General features: G+C 47.9%; 1 long non-coding RNA gene across 1 annotated transcript; it reads right to left on the bottom strand.

The window, feature by feature from the left end:
• Nucleotides 1-257: 257 nt before the first annotated feature.
• On the bottom strand, nucleotides 258-10666 carry LOC141572367 (uncharacterized). The gene is made up of 2 exons (XR_012497725.2): nucleotides 10233-10666; nucleotides 258-634 (listed from the first exon to the last, which is right to left on the bottom strand). It is a non-coding gene; the product is annotated as an uncharacterized LOC141572367 (long non-coding RNA).
• Between the last annotated feature and the right edge of the window lie 10277 nt (nucleotides 10667-20943).

Below are 20943 nucleotides of genomic sequence, written 5' to 3'. Positions count from 1 at the left end.
GCACCAAATGGTGCACTAAGGAGGTGTCAGCTGTGCGGGTGCCATAGTTCCAGCTAACAGGCTTGGACCTGAAGAAGGACAAAGTGCTCAGCCATCTAACTCTGCAGCTCCCTAAGTCTTCTAGGCCCTGCACGGGCCTCGGCAGGACTCCCAGCCTCCTCTTGGCCCCTTTCCAGGCCGAACTGGCTCCTGGGCCTAGGTCTCCAGAGGACACAAGATCCTCTGGCTAGCCAGGAAGGACAACAAACATCAAATAATGACAAAAACAACAGGGATGTCTTTACTGCTTATTCTCTCATATGTAAACACATTCTAACACATGCTAACAAAGCACCTTCATAATCAGTTTCTCATTTGACCCTCATAAGAAGCTGTGAGGATAGGCAAGGGAGGTATTGCAATTCCCCTTGTAGAGATGAGGAAACTGAAGCCAGAGAAGTAAAGTGACTTTTCCCAAAGTCATACCTCAGCGAAGGTGTTCTAAAGGGCCCCTTGCATCCACCTTCAAACCAGTAAGAGTGCGGCATCCTTGTTCTGTGAAGATGGTATCCTGGGTGTAAATAGTAGTTAGTGGTTCTTGCAGTTGAGATGGGCCATAGGAAGCTGTGATCCTTCCTGCCACCTCCATGGTGACCTGTAGGTTAGAAAATAAAGCAACAACCTGTGGCAGGGTCACAGTGTATGACTAGGGTCTGGGCTCAGCCAAGACAAGAATCAGAGTCCAGGTCTCCTGACCTTGCCCACTGTTACTGCCCCTACACCTGCCTTGACATTGACCTGGATAAGGCCCTCCCCTTATTTGCAGCCTCCTTATCTGTTGTGAGAGGGTGTGAGACAGAAGCCCTCTCAGGCCCCTTCAGGATCCAGGTTATTGGGCTGTTGTGATCAGATCTGAGCTCAGTATGTGAAGGCAGGAGAGTGAGAGCAGAAGTCCTGGGGCTCCCAGGGGTGGGGCAGGCCCAGCCTCAGGGGAGGCAGAAGGCACTTGACTGACCCATCCCCACCACCACCGCCCTACTTCCTCCTCTCCGCCTAGGGGTCTCCCCTGCTTCCACATCTTGTTGACTTTCAAATTTACAAGGTGTGCTGATTGCCAAAGCCTTGGGACCATTCCACACCTGGACCCACCTTAGGAAAGCATCCTCCTAGCCCAGTCTGCCCAGCAGCCTGGGGGGTAGGGAAGGCAGAGCATCAGATGGATCTCTCAGGGGCTGTGAAACATTTAAAGAGGACACTAATTGAAAGGATGACAGAAGAGACAATCAAAGGCAAGTTCCATTCTGAAAAGGAAAGGGGGAAGACTCATGTTCAACTTGGTCGTGTTCTAAAACCCTTGCCTCTTAACTCCAGGTCTGACTCTGACCCTCAAGGCTCAGCCTGGGGTCAGGAGCTTTATGGTATTTGCTTGGTTTATTGGCTCCACGGAAGAGGATATGAGGGCCCGAGCGGGTCTCTGGAGATAGGACTCCTCAAAGAAAAGCCAAGATTTATGGTTTCCGGAACCCCTCAGGTTTACTGCGCTGGACAGAGCTGGCTTTCCTCAGCTCCTGGGTTTAAGAGACGGAGGGCCTGGAGGTAAGGGAACCCCAAACTGTGGTGGGAACCACTTCCCCAAAAGCTTTCTCTTTCATCACCTCCCATGATTCTCGGGATTTCCTCCTTCATTATGACTATGGGGGAACTGAGGCAGAGAGAGCTGGTCAGGAGGAATTCAAACCCAGCTCCCAGCTAGGGGCTCTCCCTCTCTGAGTTATTGCCACTAAAGTGAACTTTAAGGCCCAGTTTTGAAATAACTGACAAAATGGAAAAGAATATTGTCAGAGTTCTGGCCTTGAGTCACCTGTGTCACCCCATGCAGATCTGGGACAACAGCTTCTGAGACAATAACCACCCGCCGTGGCTTAGCAAGGTGACCCAGTCATCCCGCTACACCAGCAAGTGACCACACCAAGCGTGCTTGACCTTCCAGAGAACGCCCACCCCCACCCCTCCTGTGGACGCTGGCCCTGGCCAAGTGGCTCTGGACACAAATGTTTCATTGACAACCCTACTCCACAGGAACAAGAGGCTAGTTCCTGACACAGCCTTACAGTCTTCCGTGGCCTCCGTGAGCAGGGTAAATTTTATTTCTGGGCTTAATTAGGGGACATGCCATAAATATTCATGCAGCAAAATGAGCTCTGGCTCACAAGTGCTGCTGCTTTCCGCTTAGGGAAAATTAACATTGTTTTCCAGCCGGTGAGTAATGAGTCCCCGCTGCTGGAGAGAGGAGCCTTTTCAACAGCCTCTCTAGGACAGAAAGAGAGAGCCACACTCAGAGGTACCCACACCCCGGGAGCTGCTCTGGCCATCCCAGGCCCCTCTGCCTCTCCAAAGTGGGGACAGAGCTGGGCTCCCTAGAGACTCAGCCCTGAAGGGAGCCCCCAGCAGGTGCTCAGCAGAGCAGAAGATGCATGAGCTGTGTCTCAAGAACAGCAGTTAACTAACTACAGCCCACAAGCCAAATCCGCTTGCCACCTATTTTTATGAATAAAGTTTTATTGGAAACAGCCATGCCCATTCATTTCGCTATTGGCTACAACAGCAGATTTGGATAGTCCTGACAGAGACATTATGGCCTGTAAAGCCTAAAATATTTACTATCTGGCCCTTCACAGAAAAAGTTTGCCAACTCCTGTTCTAGAACCTTCTCATTCTTTAATAGAAGCCCCATAATGTTAAATTCTCTGGAACCTTAGGAACATGGAGTGGTTTGTGGTCTTAGAATGTGCAGAGACTGGAACCAGAGTCCAGACTCACCTCCACCATTTCTTCAGCTGTGTGACTGGCGGCAGGTTACTTAAACTTTCTCTCTGCCTCAATTTCTTATCCATAAATTGCGGGCAATAACAGTACCAATCTCCTAGGGTTGTTGCAAGGATTAAGTGAGTGAATATTTGTAAAGACCCTAGACAATTATTTGGCACAGGGTAAGCATTATGTAAGTGTTCTGTTAAATAAGTGGACTCAATCTACTATAATTTCAGAAACCTCAAAGTATAGGATCTTAACCCCTACAAATTTTGGCCTGTCAGATCTTAGACTTTCAGCTGCTACAGAGGGAGCCACAGGTTTGACACTGTGCTAAATGCTTTATGTGCATTACCTCCAAAATGACTCTTTGAAGTAGGAATTACTGCCAATTTATATCTGAAGAAACTGGGACTTTACCAAGGTTACGAGACTAACCCAAAGTCACTCAGGGTTGAACTGCAAAGCCAGAACTGAGCCCAGGTGTACCTGACCCCAAAGCCTGGCTCTCAGATCATCCTACCACTCAGCCAGGACCATAGCCCCTCTTCTGTACCTGTCACAGAGTCCTCCAGCCGCTGCTCGACATCTGTTGTGACAGGGAGCACACTACCTCCGGAGACAGCTCTGTGGCTAGAGAGCTCACCCTGGGATCTACTCTTGTGTTCGCCCACCTCTCAGTCCTACTTCTGTCTCCTTTCAGCAATAAAAAGCCCAAGTGGAAGAACAACGGCACTTCTGGGGGTGTCTCTCAACTTGCTGGGAGCCAGCAGTAGTCTGGCCTTCAAGCATTTGCAACAAACTGAACCTGGACAGAAAGACTAAGCTCCATAGTATTGGACAGAGCACTCTTCCAGGAAGCCCTCCTTGGTGCCGACAGGCAGCAAGGACCTCCCTTTGTTCTCAAGGCTCCCAGCTTTCCTGCCTGAACCATTTCAGTGAGGCCAGAGCCATGCCTAGTGTGAGACTTGTTATTAATAACCTTGGCATCCCTCCTGCTCACATTCAAAGTGTCTTGGGATCTAGTCTCTCTCCTAGTTCTGTGGCATTGCGGCTCCTCAAGTGCTTGTGGCCCTGCGTTTATCCTCATAGCATTCTCTACAGGAGGGTCATTACCATTCCCATGTGTGAGATGATGCACCTGAGACTAAAATGGGAGGGAGAACAGGAAGAAGAGAGAAGGAAACTACTACTAGAGAATCTTCTGTGTGCCAGGAATGTGATAACCCTTTGTCTCATTTAATCCCGACTATGTAAGAAGTAACCCCACTTCACAGAGGAGGGAACTGAGGCTCTGAGAGGAAATAGCAGACTTGCTCTAGGTTCTGTGGATAGTAAGAGAAGGAAGAAGACATTGACAAAGCACCTACTATCTGCTAAGTGCTCTCACATGTATGCCTTATTTCACCATCAAACACACGCAAAAGAAAACTCTAAGGAAAGTATTTTTATTCCTGTTTTCCAGGTGTGTAAACCAAGGCTCAGAGAGCCAAGGTGGCTTATCCCAGGGGAAGTGGGGCTGGAACCAGGCCTCACTGGCTGTGGATAAAACACTCTCGCCCAACCCAGCCTTCCTCACGAGGCTCAACACGCATCCTTTCGGGGAGTGGAAAAGGAAACACTGGGCCCTTTTACAGGGTTTCCATGTGCATGATGGGGAGCCCCTGAGGATGGCCGGCCTGCCACGGATGGGAGGAATGGTTTATTTTTCTGTGGGCCGCTCTGGAGCCTTTCAAAGGTGCGAAATTTCGTGGCCTGCAACGGCTGACTCTACTGGCTGTCCAGAGCGGGGGGCCTGCTTAGACCCCAGGCCCCCAGGCCCAGCCTCTTCATTTGCCACCTGCGGGGACTGCCTCGGCCTACCTGGCCTCTCACTAGCTGAAAGGCTGCAGAATGACAGGCCAGCAATTCGACTTCAATGTTTATTCACCAAACACAGAGACGGCCCTCTGGGCTCTCCTCCACCATCCAGACCCTCTGCCACTTCAGGGGAAGAGGGCCCCTCCAGCCCACTCTCAGGCTCTGCATACCGGCAGACTTACCTCCAGAGACTAGCCACAAGGAGGAGCCCTGCAGCAGGAGAGAGTCTGGTTAGACACAAAGAAGAACTTTCTCCCATGAAGGGACATTCAGCTCAGAAAACGGAGAACCTCTTAAACTACTGTGCACTCTTGGTAAGAACTCTGGGCTCCTCTGTCCGAACTTCCTTTCCTCACCACTACAAAGAAGGATGAGACCATATGACTCCCAGCAGTTCTAACAATGTTATAATTCTGAGACTGACAAGGGGCGGGAGACCCGGTCTCAATCCCAGCTCCACCATCAACTGGCTGTGGGCACATGTGCAAAGTTACTTCACTGCTCTGGACCTGGGTGTCCTCATCTTTCAAACTGGCACAATTATCAAAGGATAGTTATGAATTAATGGATACAAAATACGCTGCATAGTATGTTCTAACTGCAAAGCGCTCCACATGTGCAAAGTCCACGATTCCTTCCCTATTCCTTTTTTCTTCTCCTCCTGTATGCTTCTTTCCATGGTTCCTTTCCTTACTTCCCCTAAGAGGGAAAGTTAGCATATCCCCTATTTTACCTAACCTGTTAACAGAGAAATGTTGTTTATAAATTGAGAGGTCTTTGTTTTGCTTTGTTTGAATTCTTTTTGTTTGTTTGTTTTAATGCAGTTAACACAACTAGGACCAGGATGGTAGTGGGGTCACAGGAAAATGCCCATGGAAGCTCCAGGTACCCCTCGGCAGCCCTCTGGAAGAATCTAGAATATTCCTCCCATGGGGGAATAATCACCTGGGTTTCTATGAGGGCAGAACAGTGGGAAATCCATGGTCGTAAACGTCCTGGACTGGAGCAAAGGACCATTCCTCAACGTTTCCACTTCCCAACCTGCTAAGTCATCAACTGTCTGGACAAGACTGAGCAGTTGAGCTGGTGACCTGGTTGGTTCTTTCCTCATATAACAGCCAAGGAAGTTACTTTTTTAAAAACTTAACTGTTATTGTTGTTTTTCTATCACCTTTTTTCCCCGACCATTTTTATAACATTTTTATAATTTTATAACCGAACTGACTATTTTGGTTGGACTCACCCATTGTTTGTGTAAACTGACCTACTGTTGAATGAACTGACTGGCTATTTGTCCATAGTGACCAGCTGTGGGACTCAGGCAGTTTCTTGAAGGCTGTCTTTTCCCAGCAGGATATTTTGGCCAAATAGACTGGTCTGAGCCCTGCAATCAAACCAGCTAACACCAACCCCACCTCTCAACCTTACCGGCAACACTGGTCTTTCAGAGAGATCCAGTCTCAAAGGTTCCAACCATAAATCCCACCCCAATCCACCACGAGAGGACGTGCAGTATTGTCATATGTTAAAAAATTGGGCTTCAAGAAAGAAGAAAGCCCAACTGAGGACTGGCAAACTACCCAGCTGCCTGGCCCCCTCAGCCCTGCTGGGCAGCCCTGCCTGCCTGGCTCTCCACATGGCCTGAGCCCTGCAGTCCTGTCCGATGTCTGTGTGAGGGGATCACCAGGCCCCGGGCACAACCCCCTCACTTGTTCTTTTAACTCACTTCCTTTCATTGCTGATGGGTCCATGGACTTTCAATGGGGCCGCAACAAGGCAGCTCACTCTCTCTGCCTCATTCACCCTGCCGACCTCCTCCTTGGCCTTTCAAGCTTCCAGTGAAAGGGACTTGTCCACAAATGGGGGTTTTGCCATTGTCCCCTTTGTGAAGGCCCTTCATTTCTCTCGGCCCAACCCCTCCCATCATCATTATCAGCAGGGTGGCCCCAGAGGGGCTGCTGATGCAACAAGGTACAATGTCCCCAACAGCCTTGTTTAGAAGCAGGGCTGGGGCCTCTGAAACTCATGCTTTGCTCCGGAGCAGGAAGATACTATCTAGATTTCTCCCTGCCTCCATCCCCTCCCCATTTTACAGATGAGGAAACTGAGAGCCACACAATGACACCCAGTTTGAGATCCCCTTAACTTATGTCCATGCCATTTCTTTCAGAATTGAGAGGGCAACGGTGTGTGTCACTCATGTTAACCCAACATGCCACACCACTGAAAATATGTGTTGTACAAAAGCCGCAGTCAGGAGTCAAGGAAGTCTGGGTCAGAGTTTTGTTGTTTAGCATCTGAAATCAAAACCTAGAGCCATGAAAACAGCAATTTTTAGTTGAACTGCCTCAAGAATAAATAGAAACATTGGCCTGACTAATTTGAAATTCAACTCACAAAATGGAAACAAAGCCAAATTGTTTTTTTTCCTGTTTCTAATATTTTTGCTCCCACCTTTAGATTATTTGATCCAACTTCCTATCTATCAGTGGGACTACTATGGCCCAGAGAGGAGGTCTACTTGCCTAAAAGCACACAGCATCACAGAGAGGCCTGGGCTAGTGTGCCTGGAGCCCACCACGCTCTGCCTCTCAGAGAGGCATTGCAGTTTTGGAAAAATCTTGGCTCCATCAAAATGGTGTTTCCAGAACCAGTTGAGCACTGTGATTTAGTTTGGGGGCTTTGTGGTTTCTAAACTAAATTGGCTTTCAAGAAAAGATTTGAAATTGGTGAAAGGGATTGTTTACAGATTTCACCTGTGGGAAGACTTGCACAGTCTCTTAGCATTTCTAACCTGAGTGGCCCCATTCCTAAGGAATCTTGGGGCACTTTAGGTGAACACAGGTCTGGGAGGTTCTGTGTGTGAGCTGAGCCAGAGAAAAGATCTTTTGAGGAAGACAGCCTCGTATTTAAGCGGCCACTGCACAGATCCCGTCTTTATGGTGCTTGAATAAAAAGCAGGAGATTCCATATTTAAATTGTTTATATCTGCGTAGTCCTTTTACAGAGTTTGGGATGAATTCACTAGAAAGTGAACGTTTTCTCAAGTACCAGGGTGACTCTGAAGCTGGGTGTTTTGCTGTTGGTTTATTCCAAACGTTGTAATAGAATCCAGAGTGTTACCATCCATCTCCGTGCACTCTGTATACTGTCCCCCTTGGGGATTTATGGTGGGTGATGAACCCCAACGAGGACATGATAACATCATCAACTTATCACTGAACCATCCTCATCAACCCAGCTTCCATCACCCTCAAGACTGATAACAATCAGGGGCTGTTAATTCTCAGGAAATTATCTAATCCACATGTTGTCCGATTTGTGTAAACCCCAGCCCAGGAGAATCATAAAATAAATAAGCATAAAGTGTTTATAGTTTCCAATCTCCCCTTACCTAGATATGCCAGGCTAGGCATATCTCAGCCTCAGATGTGTTTTCCACATCCTTCCAGAAGGAATGGACAGTGTAGGTACATATCTGGGCCCATCTGTTGCTGTTTCTGGGACAGAGACCACAGACACACTCATACACACAGACAGACAAGTCTGTCCTGTTTCTCCTGTGCCTCAAAGGGATCAAAGCTTCATCTAATATGTTAATCATTGAAATAGTCTTGTCCCTCAGGGCACAAGCATGGAGAATTAAGATGCTGGGTGACTTGTAGAAAGAAAAGCAAACGGTCCCTTAGAAAAACAGGGTGGTAGGAAATTGTATTGATGAGAAGGGAACAGAAAAGAAGGTCATCAGCTCCAGGAGATATAGAGAATCATCAAATGAAACCGTGTTGTCTAGACATAAGTGCAGGATTGCCAAGGGACTGTGGAGTGTGCGTGTGTGTGTGTGTGTGTGTGTGTGTGTGAAAAGTCTAAGATGAAGATTTCGGCTGGGCCAGGACTGAGGCCAAATGACCTCTAAATCCCTTTTTGCCTCTGAAATTCTTCAAGGCTATGTTTAAAAGCCTATAATTCCACAATTCTATAATTCGTAGATCCTATACTTCTCTGACAAAACAGACACTCTCTGATTCTAATATTTTGTGATTCTAAGCGCCTGTAATCCAATGAGTCTATAATTATAAACTGCTATGATTGTAGAAGTCTACGGTTCTCTAATTCTACCATTCCATGATACTAATAGTCTGTGATTCTAAGATTATATCATTCAACATTTCCTTAATTTAGTATTCTAACATTCTACCATTCTTGTGTTCTATGATTCTAAGAGACCATGATTCTGGATATCTATGAATTTTTCTATATTTCTAATGCTCTACAATTCTTGTATTCAAGAATTCTGATTCCATAACCCTAAAATTCCATAATTCTTCTTTATGCTACTAAGAATTGGAAACATTTCTGTGATTCTCTAAGTCATTTATTCAAGAATTCTAAGAGTCTATGATTTTAATACAGAGGGTGCCAAAAATATATATACACATTTTAAGAAAAAAAAAAAAATCCTGTATTATAATTATGCTGATGGTAACCACTTTGAACACCTCTTGTAATTACAGAAGTCAAACATGACTTGTATTCATCTTTTGTTATCAGTATATATTGGGTATTACAATTTTAATATAGTTTTGTTCCTTTCTTAAAATGTGTATACATTTTTTGGCACCCTCTGTATTCTGGGTTTCTAACATCCTACGATGCATGGGTTCTTTTTTATTATTATTCTATATTTTGAAGAGTCTATAATTCTAAGATTCTTCATTCTGCAATTTTTTTCATTCTGTGATTTTAATATTGTATGCTCTCATAATTTCAACTTTTTTTATATTTTATGATTTTGTTATGACAAACAGAACATCACTTCATCTACAAAGCACAGGAATTAAGCGGCAGTTGGCAATGAATCAAGTGACTACCACAGCTGTTCTCTGAATTGGCTGTAGCATATCCCAGGACCGCTGATCTTTCCTCCTTGGTGAGGGAGACCAGAAAACAGCCGACTTATCCAGCCTGGGCTCCAGGAGCTGCCCAGAAACAAAGACGTGGGGAGGTGGGAGCCGGGCCAGGGTCAGGCTGAGGAGCTGGTCCCCACACCTCTGGGAGGCCCCTCCTCAACAGCCAGGTTTCCAAACATCTGCCAGCATTTGGGTCCCGATTGCTGTCCTTTAAAAGTATCCCTCTCCCTTTCTTGTTCTCCATCAAGAGCTCCCGTGACAATCATTTCAAGCAGCTAATGAGTTTCAGATGGCCTTCAGGAGCCAGGAATAGATGGAAGCTGGGGGATGAGAGTTCTTAGGCTGAGTTTCATGGGCGGGGTGGGGGAGGTGGGGGCGGGGGTCAGAAAGAAAAATCTTTTGTAGCTGAAGTGTTACAGGGCCGCCCACCCCTCCTCTTCCAGGCCTGGAGACAGAACCTGGAAGCGAGTCTCGGTCACTCTGCCGCTCCTCGTTGCTCTCTCTCTCTCTCTCTCTCTCTCTCTCTCTCTCTCTCTCTCTCTCTCTCTCAATAAACAGACCAGTACCTCCTCTCTAACTCCTCCTCATGGTGTTGAATGTACACAAAATAAAGACCCAGAAGCATTATATGAAAGCATCAGGCCTTCTTGAGGCCAAGATGTCATTACTCACCTACTAATAGAAGCATCTTTGCAAAAGACAGAAATAATCTTCCGTGACTCTGTCACTGTCCTGATGCACGGGGGTAAAAGCTGGAGGCTTCTGGCTCTAATGTGGGCCATGCTGCCTGGTTCAGGTGGGCTTGGCTGTGGGGTCCTGAGGGAGGCTGCCCTGGGGCCCATAGCCCCTGCGCAGGGGCATTGCCCCAAGTCTGCCGCTTCCTCCTGCCGTGGCCTTCTCCCTGTGGAGCTCTCATTCTGCCCCCTCATTTAGCCTGGGACCCCTGCAGGGGCCTCCTGTGGCCCCAAAGGGCTTTTTCCCTTTGGCAGCAGAGGACAAGGGGAGACCAGAGGCACAGGAGGGGGCGTCCAGCCTTCATTTCCATGGCATTTGGAGAGCCCAGGAGGCAGCCTGTGCCCAGACCTGGCCAGGATTACACAGTGGGTTCTGTGGCGTTCTCCCTCCCGGCTGCCTGGGAACTTCCGCTGCTTTCAAGGTCTAATTTAGGGATCGACTTAAGCGAGCAGAACATTGAGAAAGGCACACGAATGCCTTTCAGAGGAACTCACACACTCCCAGACCCACCAAGGTCATTCCCGTCCAGGAATGTAGGGGACATTTGTGCAACAGGATGTGTACAGTTTCAGGTTTGGAGGGGGTCCCTCTGGCAAGGGAGATCCAACCTTATAATTAAGTAACTTGCCATTTCCTTTAAGATATCAACAACAATAACCACGCTTTCCCTGTTGCCTAAACAGGACCAACCCCGGGTTAAGCAGTTCCTGGTGGTCCACTCTCACACATGTGCAGAGAGAGAAAAAAAAACCCCGCCTGGAAGCTGGCCTCCCTGCTTCCCAGCAGCGGCTGCCTCCCTCACCGGCACGGACCCCTCCCCCTTCACAATTAGGGGTAATCTTTTGTTGCCTGGAAAGTGTAAAAATCGCCGGCTTTTCTTTTTGCATGTGTAATATCCATTTCCCCTCCAAGTGCGTTATTTGGTTTGGGAATTACATCTATTTACAAGAGTAGATGCTGCACAAAGGTTGTGTTTATGTGGAAAATTATATCGGTGACACGGGCTGATTGGCGTGTGGAGGCTGGGAGAGCAGGCCGAAGAGGACTTCTCATCAGCTTGGAATAACAAAATGATTGTATTTTCAGCAAAGCTAATTGATCACATACCTCACTGGGCTATCTGTTTACTCAAAGGCCATCCAGGCCCTGGGAAGGTGGAGAGGAGAGGGCTCCGGGGCGGTGGTCACCATTAGACCACGCCAGCTTTCCAAGGCGCTGGGGCTGCCTGCCAAGACTAGGGGATGGGACAGGTCATCTGGCCCTGCAGTGGGTTGGAGGATCCATGAGCTGACTCTCCCTGAAAACCAGGCCCAGACCCGACACTGGTGGATTGTGTCCTTTCTCCAGTACCCCAGAGGTCAGTATGGGACACAGAAGGTGTGGGAAAGGCAAGTTGGAGTAGGATCGGGGACCACAGCAAAGAAAAAATGATTTAATTCCCTTCCCATCTTCTGTTTGAAAAGTTGACCCAAGAATGGACTTTTAAGCTGGTGCTGGGCTGGCTGCACTATGCGCTCTGGGAGTGAAAGCGCTGGAAACCTGGCTCCGTGTGTCTGTCTTGACCAAGTGACTCTGTTTCCAGGCTACCTCTGCCCTTCTCCAGGAGCTCTCAATCAGGGGCCTGGGCTGGGAGGTTCGGTGGGAGAAGAGGACTGTTGGGGGTTTAAGGAAGTGGATGAGGAGTGCATTCGGCTTCCAAATCTGCAAACAGCGAAACCTGAGCCCAACCCTCTCTGACACCCTCCAGGAACAAAAATCCCGCTCCTGGCCTTTGGGATATTCAGAGGCTTATCTTTAGGTTTGTGATCAGCATTCCTGGTCCCCCAAGGTGTGTGAGAGGTCTCCTAAGGAGAAATTAACTCCCCCGAACTGACCCACACAGGCCAGGCCTCAGGGGGCCAAACTGCTCAAGGCACCTAAAAAAGCACTGAATTAGAATTATATTTCCTCTCCAGCCTTAAAACTCCACTTGTGTGGGGGCAGAAATAAAACAGTTGGATACAGTTAAACAAGTGTTTGAATTGAAAATGACCAGTTATTCTAAAAACAACTTGTCAGGAATTAGTCAAGGAACTGATTAATTTACCACTCACTTTGCAAACATGAAGTTCCTTTGAAAACCACCCATTAAAAATAATCTGACATCCCTGCCTCCCATATTATGAAGATGGCTGGTTATTTTTGCAAGCTTCCAGTTGGAGTCAGTCAAACTACTAGTTACTCTTTACAAACAATCAGGCACAAGCACCAGCCCTTGGTCTGACAGGTTGCAAGTGTGGTTGGGTCTCCTCACTGCTAATCAATTTCATATTTAGTTAACTTTTCCTAAAGCAAGGATTAAGAAATCTTTGGGGATAATCAGTAAGGCTTCCCCTGGAGAAATCCTGAAATCCTTAGAGGCCACTGAACCCAACAACCTCGTTTTACAAATGGGGAAACTGAGGCCTAGCATACTCCAGCCTTAGCTGACTCCTGGTGATTTGTGAGCCGGGATAGTGTACTATTTGGGGGTTCTTAAGTCAGGTGGTGCTGAATAGACTTCAGGTGCTTTTTCTCCAAGCCTAGCCATGAGGTTTTTCACCTCTCTCCAGGTCTGAGCTATACAAGCCCCAATTCAGAGTATATTAGATGTTGTAATAACCTCCTGGTAGCACTGTGCATGTATGCGTGTGTATTTGTCCACCATTACATTTCAAAATCTCTGGCCCTTCCGAAAGACAAGCAGTTTATTAATGTGGCGCTCTCAGAATTGTTTTTTAATTGGAAACATTTTGCAATGAAAGAACATTAATAAAACCTGAATCTAAATCAAACTTCTCCGTGTATGTTATTTTTACTCTGCAGTCAAATGCTTTTATTACATTTAAAACTTTCACTGTGCTTTTTATCTCTGGCTGTATAATGTTCTACAATAAAAATAAAAAAATCCGAAGTCTGGCAAAATAATATACTTTCTTGGATGTCTCTGTGTGTTGCCAATTAGCTTTGCCGTGAACGCAGGCCCACATCCATCACCCGCCTCTGGGTGGCTGTAACAGAGACCTAATTTGTTTCATATGCCCCGTGCTCTCTGAGCCATTCACCAGCACCTCCAACCTGCTGAGGAGCGGCCGGGCCAAAGAAGAGATGAATGACAAGAAAAACCCCAGACAAGCCAAAGAGACCCCTTATCAGAACCTGCCTCAGCTCTGTTCGCCCAGTGGGAAAATCTCAGCCTCTGTGCTTCCAATTCCTTCCTCCCAGCTCCCCCCACTCACCCTCTCCTGTCTCCTCCACCTCTTCTCCCCTTTCATGACCCAAAAGACCCAGAGCTCACAAGCAGTGAGGCTTGGAGTGGAAAATGGAAGCCTCCTTCTCCTCCAGTTTCCCAGAGCTGGCTGCTGTCCTCTCTCTTCTCCACCCGGTTCCCACCCCCTCCCACCTACTCCTTTTACAAGCCCGACTTTTAAACCTCCAGTTCCCTAGGAATTTTATGAATGCTCAGCACACGCCAAAATAAACTCGTAAAGAAAAAGTTTCTAAAGAAGGTCACAGACCCGTACAGCAAGTGCTAAGCGGTAAATACAAAAGTTCTTCAGGTCGCTGGGAGCTGAGGTCTGGCTGGTGGAAGGTTGGGGTCAATGGAAGGAAAGGGGGGTAAGGAGGCATAGGAGCGAAGCCTCCTTTTTCTCTCCTAAAAGGATAAAAGAGGAATCTTCAAATCCCAGACCCACCAAGTCTTTATGTACAAATACAACAACCGAAAAAATGCCCTCTTATAGTTTGACTTCTCATTTTATTGAAGCTGTAGCCCAGAGAGGTAAGTGATTTATCCAAAGTCACACAGCAAGGCGGCCTGTCCAGTGCTGAAGCCAGGTGCTCTGACTCCCAGCCTGGAGCCTTCCTTCAGTGTTACTGACACGATGTGGGAAGGAAAAGAAGGGTCCTCAAGGGCAGAGGCCTCTTCTGGGCCTCAGGGTCATGGTGCTACCGTTGTAACTCTCTGAAGCAGCATCGTCCAATAGAACTTTCTGCAATGATGGAAATATTCTATATCTGTGCTGCCCATGACAGTAGGCACTCACCACACATGGCTATTAAAATTAAATTTAAAACTCAGTCTCCTAGACACATTTCAGAGGCTACCATAGTGGATAGCCCAGATATAAAACATTTTCATCACTGTAGAAATTTCCATTGGACAGCATTGCTCTCCAGGTCAACATCTTTGGCCTTTGAAGACATAATTGTGGTCATGGTGCGAAATGGTTCCTTCCTCTGGGCTGTCATAGCCCCTAGAACCTCCACTACCCCCCATAATGACACATGCACCTTGACGACTTGGGGCCCCATCTCTCTTCTCTTTTCACCCCCACGATATCCAGCACAAGATAGATTCTCACTGAAGATTTAGTCTCAGAAGCTTACGGTTGGAAAGGACCTTACCGGGAGTCTAACCAAACCACTCCCAGGGCACGAACCTGCCCCACAGTCTCCCCGAGGGGGGGCCATCCAGCCACTGCACATCTGTAGGCACAGAGACCCCACTGTCTCCCCAAGCAGCCTAGTCCGTTGTTGAAGAGCTGGGATTATTAGAACACACTTTCTAAAATCTGGCTGAAGTCTCCCTACTCACACCCCCCACCCTGGCTCTGCCCTCTGGGGTCTCACAAAATTAATTTTGTTTTTCTTTCCATGTAATGACCCTTCTAATAGCTAAACATATTCCAGCTCCTCCCTGTTCTTCTTCAAACATGGAACTCCTCGCTGAACACCTAATTCTAAATGTGGACTGCTAAACAGAAAATAGCAGATACTGACCTCCCTAGATCTAAAGACTATTCTTCTGTTAATACCACCCATGCTTTAATCAACTTCATTACTTCATAGACTTATACAGGGTTTGGGGTTGTATAAACCACCTAGGCCATATGAATGGCCCAATATCTAAATTGTCCCAGTGGTGAGCAGGATGGATATGCTCTCTAACAGCATTGATTTTTTTTTTTTTTTGGGGGGGGAAGAGTGTGTTTCTGCAGGGCCCATCAACTCCAAGCCGTTGTCCTTCAATCTAGTTGTGGAGGGCGCAGCTCAGCTCCAAGTCCACTCACCGTTTTCAATCTTTAATTGCAGGGGACGCAGCCCACCATCCATGCAGGAATCAAACCGGCAACCCTGTTGTTCAGAGCTTGCGCTCTAACCAACTGAGCCATCTGGCCACCCTAACAGTATTCATTTTTGACCTGGACAAGCAAGGCTCCTGCTCCTGCCCCACTCCCAGGCAGCCCCACATTTTGGAGTACCGTCCACAAAATTTTTCAAGTCCTCTCCAATGCATGTGACTGCTTACTGCTGGCATTATCATACATGTGGGATGTTCTGAGCCCGGACTGAGACCTGTGTAGGCTCTGGTCAATTTCTCCCCTTCAGTGCTCTTTCTACCTCTAGTTCATGGCATGAGGTCGACCAGATGCCCTGAAGAACTCCAGATTCATTTCTATGGGCTTGTCCTGGGGCTCCACAGCCAGGCCCTGCTTCCTAGAGAGCAATGTAACAAATGGATCACTTCCATTAGCTGATGTGATATTTCTTTTGTAGGCGCTCATGAAATTGGGTCTCCAGAATAATGCTGACATACTAGTTTTGGATGACTCAAATTGTGTCTATAGACAAGGGCCCCAAGCCCCCGAGAGGCAGCCCTGGTCCCTATGTTCACAATCCGAAGGGGAGAAACAGTCTACAGTTTTGTGAGAGAAGCAGAGCTGGGCGAGCCCAAAATAAAGAGCCTGGAGGGCTTCCTATAGACAGTGTTATCTAAGTTGGGTCTGAAGAATGAGCCAGGAAAGAGAGTGAAGGGAAAAAATTCCAGGCAGGGGGAACTGTGTATAAAAAGGGCTTTGAATATGGCTGAGCCTGGTTATGTAAGCTTGGGCAGATTGTTTAGCTTTTTTGAACTCCAGTTTACTTGTCTGTAAAACAAAGAAAACAATGTCTACCTCACAGGGTCAGGCCTTCATTCAATGACTCAAAGAATGTCCTGGGAACTACCAGGCTCTGTGTAGGTGCCAGGGACATCCCAAAAAGCAAGGCAAGCTCCTGCTCTCCAGGCACTCATGACAGCAACGCAGCGGGGTGGGGCTGACTCCCCAGGAGCCACAAGGGGGGATGGGAGGATAGTTGACTTTGGCCAGGGCAAGGCTTCCTGACCCTTGAGTTCAGTCTTGAAGGAAGGTTTGTAAGAGCTGTCAGGGCAGAGAAGATGGGAAAGGCCTTCCAAGTAGAGGGAAAGTATGCAATGACACAGTAAGAGCAAGCCTGAGAGATTTGGGACCTGGGAAGTAGTCCCATATGCCAGTGGGGTCTGGTGCATGTTGACCATGGCTGGAATTTGAAGCCAGAGCCAAAAGATCTTTGAGTGCCCTCTATCATGTGGGTGGGTCTGAGCTCTGAAGGATTATAAGCCTGAAAGTCATGCAATCAGATTTGCAGTTGAGAGAGTTTCTTTGGAGGCTATTGTAGAGGCTAGACTGATAAGTGAGAAGCTGGAGGCTGGGAAGTCAACGGGGGAGGTTGGTGGGATGTCCAGGTGAGAGGTGATGAGGCTGTCACCAAGGGGATTGGAGGAGGACCGTATACAAGATGGAACTTAGTGGTTAGTGAATGTGTGTGGTAAGGGACAGGTGGGGCCAACAGGTATGAGGGTATGTGTTTTCCAGAAGGAATACCAACAATTGCAGCAATATTAGCTAGCATTTATTATGCACCAGTTATGGGCTAGGCAATGTGCTAAGCATTTTACATCCATGATCTCATTTAATCCTCTCAGCAACTGGGTGAGGTAGCTACCACTTTATTTCCTATTTTACAGATGAGGAAACTGGCTCAGAAAGGTTAGGTAACTTGCCCAAAGTCACACAACAGACCCAGGGATGGCATTCAGGGCAACCCTCAGCATCTCTGTCCTTTCCTCCCTCCTGCTTTTCCCTCAGGCTGAGGCTCTGGGTTCTTGCCAGGCTATCCATGCTCTTCTGACCACCCAGACACTCAGGCATGGGATGTTTTCTTGCCTGCCTCTCCTTCAGAGCTTTCCTACACAAGAGCTGGGTCTCTTGAACTGAAGGAACACCACACTTACTCATCTACTCACCCATCTGTCTACCCCCAGCACACTTGCTGAGCTACACTCCAGGCCAGGCCCTGTGTGGGGCCTGGAATCAGAGGTGAACAGACTTGGCCCTGCCAAGTGCACTCAGCCAAGGACAGGGTGGGCGGCCTGTGCTCTGCAGACTCCTCCCCAACCGCCCTGTCTAAAGGTTCCATTCCACTCTTCCCTGTTCTCTCCCACAGCCCCTTTCTGTTTGTTCACAGCCCTTATCAGAGTTGAATATTTTATATTTCTGTTGGTTGGGTCTATCTTCCCCGTTAGAGGTAAGCTCCCTGTTATGGGCTGATTTGTGTCCCCTCAAAAATCATTGTTGAAGACCTAACCCCTAGTACCTCATACTGCGACTATACTTGGAGATGGAGTTCTCTCTAAGGAGATAATTAAGTTAGAATGATGTCATTAGGGTGGGCCCTAATCTGATATGACTTACGTCTTTATAAGAAGAGGAGACACGCACTGAGGAAAAACCACGGGAAGACACAGAGGAGGAGACGGCCATGTCCACGCCAAGGAGAGAGGCCTCAGAGGAAACCAGCCCTACCAACACCTTGACTTTGGACTTTCCGCCTCCAGCGTGTGAGAAAATAAATTTCTGTTGTTTAAGCCTCCATGGTATTTTGTTATGGCCGTCAAGCAAACTAATATACTCCCTGAAAGACACTCTCTGTCTGGTTCTCCAGGCCTAGTATCATATGTCACCCATCTTTAGGCTCTCAGTGAATAGATGTGGATTGATTATATGTGAGTGTGTATAACTCTTATATGCCTGTGCATGCAGGGATCTGTGGGTGCACATGTCTGTATATGGATGAACTCAATGTGTGTGTCTGCATGTGTGTACTTCGACGTTTATACCTGGATTCAATGTGAATGTGCTGATGAGTGCATTTGTATGTAAGAGAGCAGGTTGTGAGCGGACACATGTTTGAATGTTTGTGAACACAGGTGTAGTGGACGTGGGAGTGTGAGTGTGAGGGTGCTGTGTGTGTCTGTGAGCTCTCCACCCACATGTGCATCTGGACATATCAATATACACACGTGGTATGAGGGTGTGCCTGTTCTTGTGCATCTGAGTGTGTGGACCCAAGTCTGGGTCTCTGTGTGTCTGAGTGTGCCCTAGTACTCATATGTGTCTGTCCTACTCTTCGGGGAATGTCCCATGGCTGGAGCAGTGACAGAGTCTCTGCTCCAGCTGAATGCTGGGGAGAGGTCTTAACTGCTGGTTCTCCATGAGGCAGACTGGCTTACGGGAAAAGTTTCCTGAAGGGGGCTAGGTGGGGTGAGCAATCCCAGCCCAGCTCGCATAGGCCAAGCCATGAGGGATGGTGGGGGTGAGGGGGTACCTGAGCCAGCAACAGTTCCCCTTGGCCCCGTCCCTATTCCCCCAGAATGGGTTGCTTCTCCACCCTCATCTCTGCCCCTATGCAGACTGTTCAGTTCAGCCATTAGACCTATGCTTAGGTAATGTGGCCCCTCCTCCCGGGTGCTTGTTCCCTGCTTCCTGCTTTGTTACTCTCATTGAGATTGAGATGATGATGAGGAGGATGAGGAGGATGAGGATACTGGACAGTATGTTAAAATAATAATAATGTTTTATTCCTCCCCATATAGTTTCTTCTTGCCTCGCCCTTACTCCTGCAGGAAATGGCTTCTGCACTTCTTGCCCCAGAGGAAGTGTGTGGTAGGGTAGAAAAAAATGTGGCCAGATGATGTAATACAGAATTGTACACCTGAAATCTATGTAATTTTACTAACAATTGTCACCCCAATAAATTTAAAAAATAAATTAAAAAAAAAAATGTGGCCAGCAAGTGTTCCTGACTTTTCTTTTCAAAAGAGAACTAGGGCTGTGCAGAAAAGCTGACAGAGGAATAAGAAAGACTGGTTTGGAAGACACGGGAAGGAGCAGGATTTCCGCAGCCGTGCAGAGGAACAGAGCAAAATCTGTGACTCCCTCAGGCAGAGAGAACTTAGGACTTGTCAGGTAAGAAAGCACCTGTGGGAGGCATATCCGGGCAGAAGCACCCCAATATGAGCGGGAGCCTCCTTCCGCTGCCAGGCCAGAAGGAGCCGTGCGGCAGGGGAAGGGGACAGCTCTGATACAGCTGACCGACAGCCACCATCGCACAGTGCAAGATCCTAGAGTTGAGCCCAAAAGTCACTAAGGTCACATTTCCTTCCAGCTCAGTGAGGAGGGAACTTACACCCTAAATTCCTGTTTAGACAACACAGGGACTTGCTCCGTCGTGCATCCTTGAATCGTGGACTAAGAGACACACCCACCACAATGTTATAGCCACCGTCAGCCTTTGTGTGATTACATCTAACGTTACGCTGGCTCTCAGAGGTAGGCAGTACTGTGATTTAGCCCCTTTGAATGATCAGAAACTGAGGCATAGACAAGTTAATTTGTCCCACAGCTGCTTTATGGCCGAGGCAGGAGTCTAAGCCACCTTAATCACTACCCCACGTCACGAAATATTCTTACCAGCATCTCTGCCAGACCTTTCCGTATATCCCAAATCTAACATGCAAACCTGAGACCATCACTCTTGCACCATGCTTCAACTTCTTTATGACATCCTTGTCCTGAGGAGAAGGCCAGCCTCCTCTCCTCAGGGCCTTCCCCAGGACCCAGACCCTCACCACACATTCCTGTCCTCTGATTCTCACTCTTCCCCTCTCTCCAGCTAAGCTGGTCAGCCCCGTTTTCTAAACATACCCTGCTTTCATGCCTCTGCATGTCCATTGTCACCTTGCCATTTCCATGTGCCTATAATACCCTTTCTCCAAGTGCAGCTCACAGGCCACTTTCTTTAGGAAGTTGTCCCTAACTGCCCTCCTCCCACCTACAAGGGGTCTTAGATCGCCCCAGATTTTCCTTTAGGTTTCCACAGTGCCCACTGGTACTTCCCATGCAGTTCTGTTCAATTTTTACCTTACGTGTGTCCACCCTCAGACCATGAGCTCCTGGCAGGTGGAAAATATGTAAAATGTTTCCCCGTGGCCCCTGAACACCCAGCACAAAGTGGAGACCTAGCAAATGGTGAATGAATGGTGTTGCTCCCTATTCAGGCCCAACCTAATGCCCTTCTCCTCCAAGAATCTTCTCTGACAATAAATAGGAGATGGGAGGGGGAAAGAGATGGGATTTCGAGTCAGACATTCTCAATTCTGTCTCTAATTTGCTGTGGACCATTCTCAGTCATTTCCCCTCTTTGAATCTTAATGCCTCTTTACCTAAAATGGAGATAAGAAGCACCCCCACCCCACACCGCCTTGATTCAAGAACAAACAGATGCTGGCTATGAACATACTTTGTAACATGAAGGCCCCAGGAACCCCCCAAGTATTGGCCTAATTCCCTGTGCCTGGCCCACCCTGATCTCTGCCCTCTGTCGAGAGGTCTCGGCCTGCCTGTTGGCTGCAGGCTGGAAGCTTCACTTGCACCCAGGCCTCCTGGCCTCCCTTCTCCGGGCACCAAGTCCAACTGTGCCAACCTGG

The sequence above is a fragment of the Rhinolophus sinicus genome, chromosome 14 (genome assembly GCF_057876585.1).
Source record: "Rhinolophus sinicus isolate RSI-liver-muscle chromosome 14, RSI-T2T, whole genome shotgun sequence".
NCBI lineage: Eukaryota > Metazoa > Chordata > Mammalia > Chiroptera > Rhinolophidae > Rhinolophus > Rhinolophus sinicus.
This window is presented reverse-complemented; position numbering and strand designations above follow the sequence as displayed.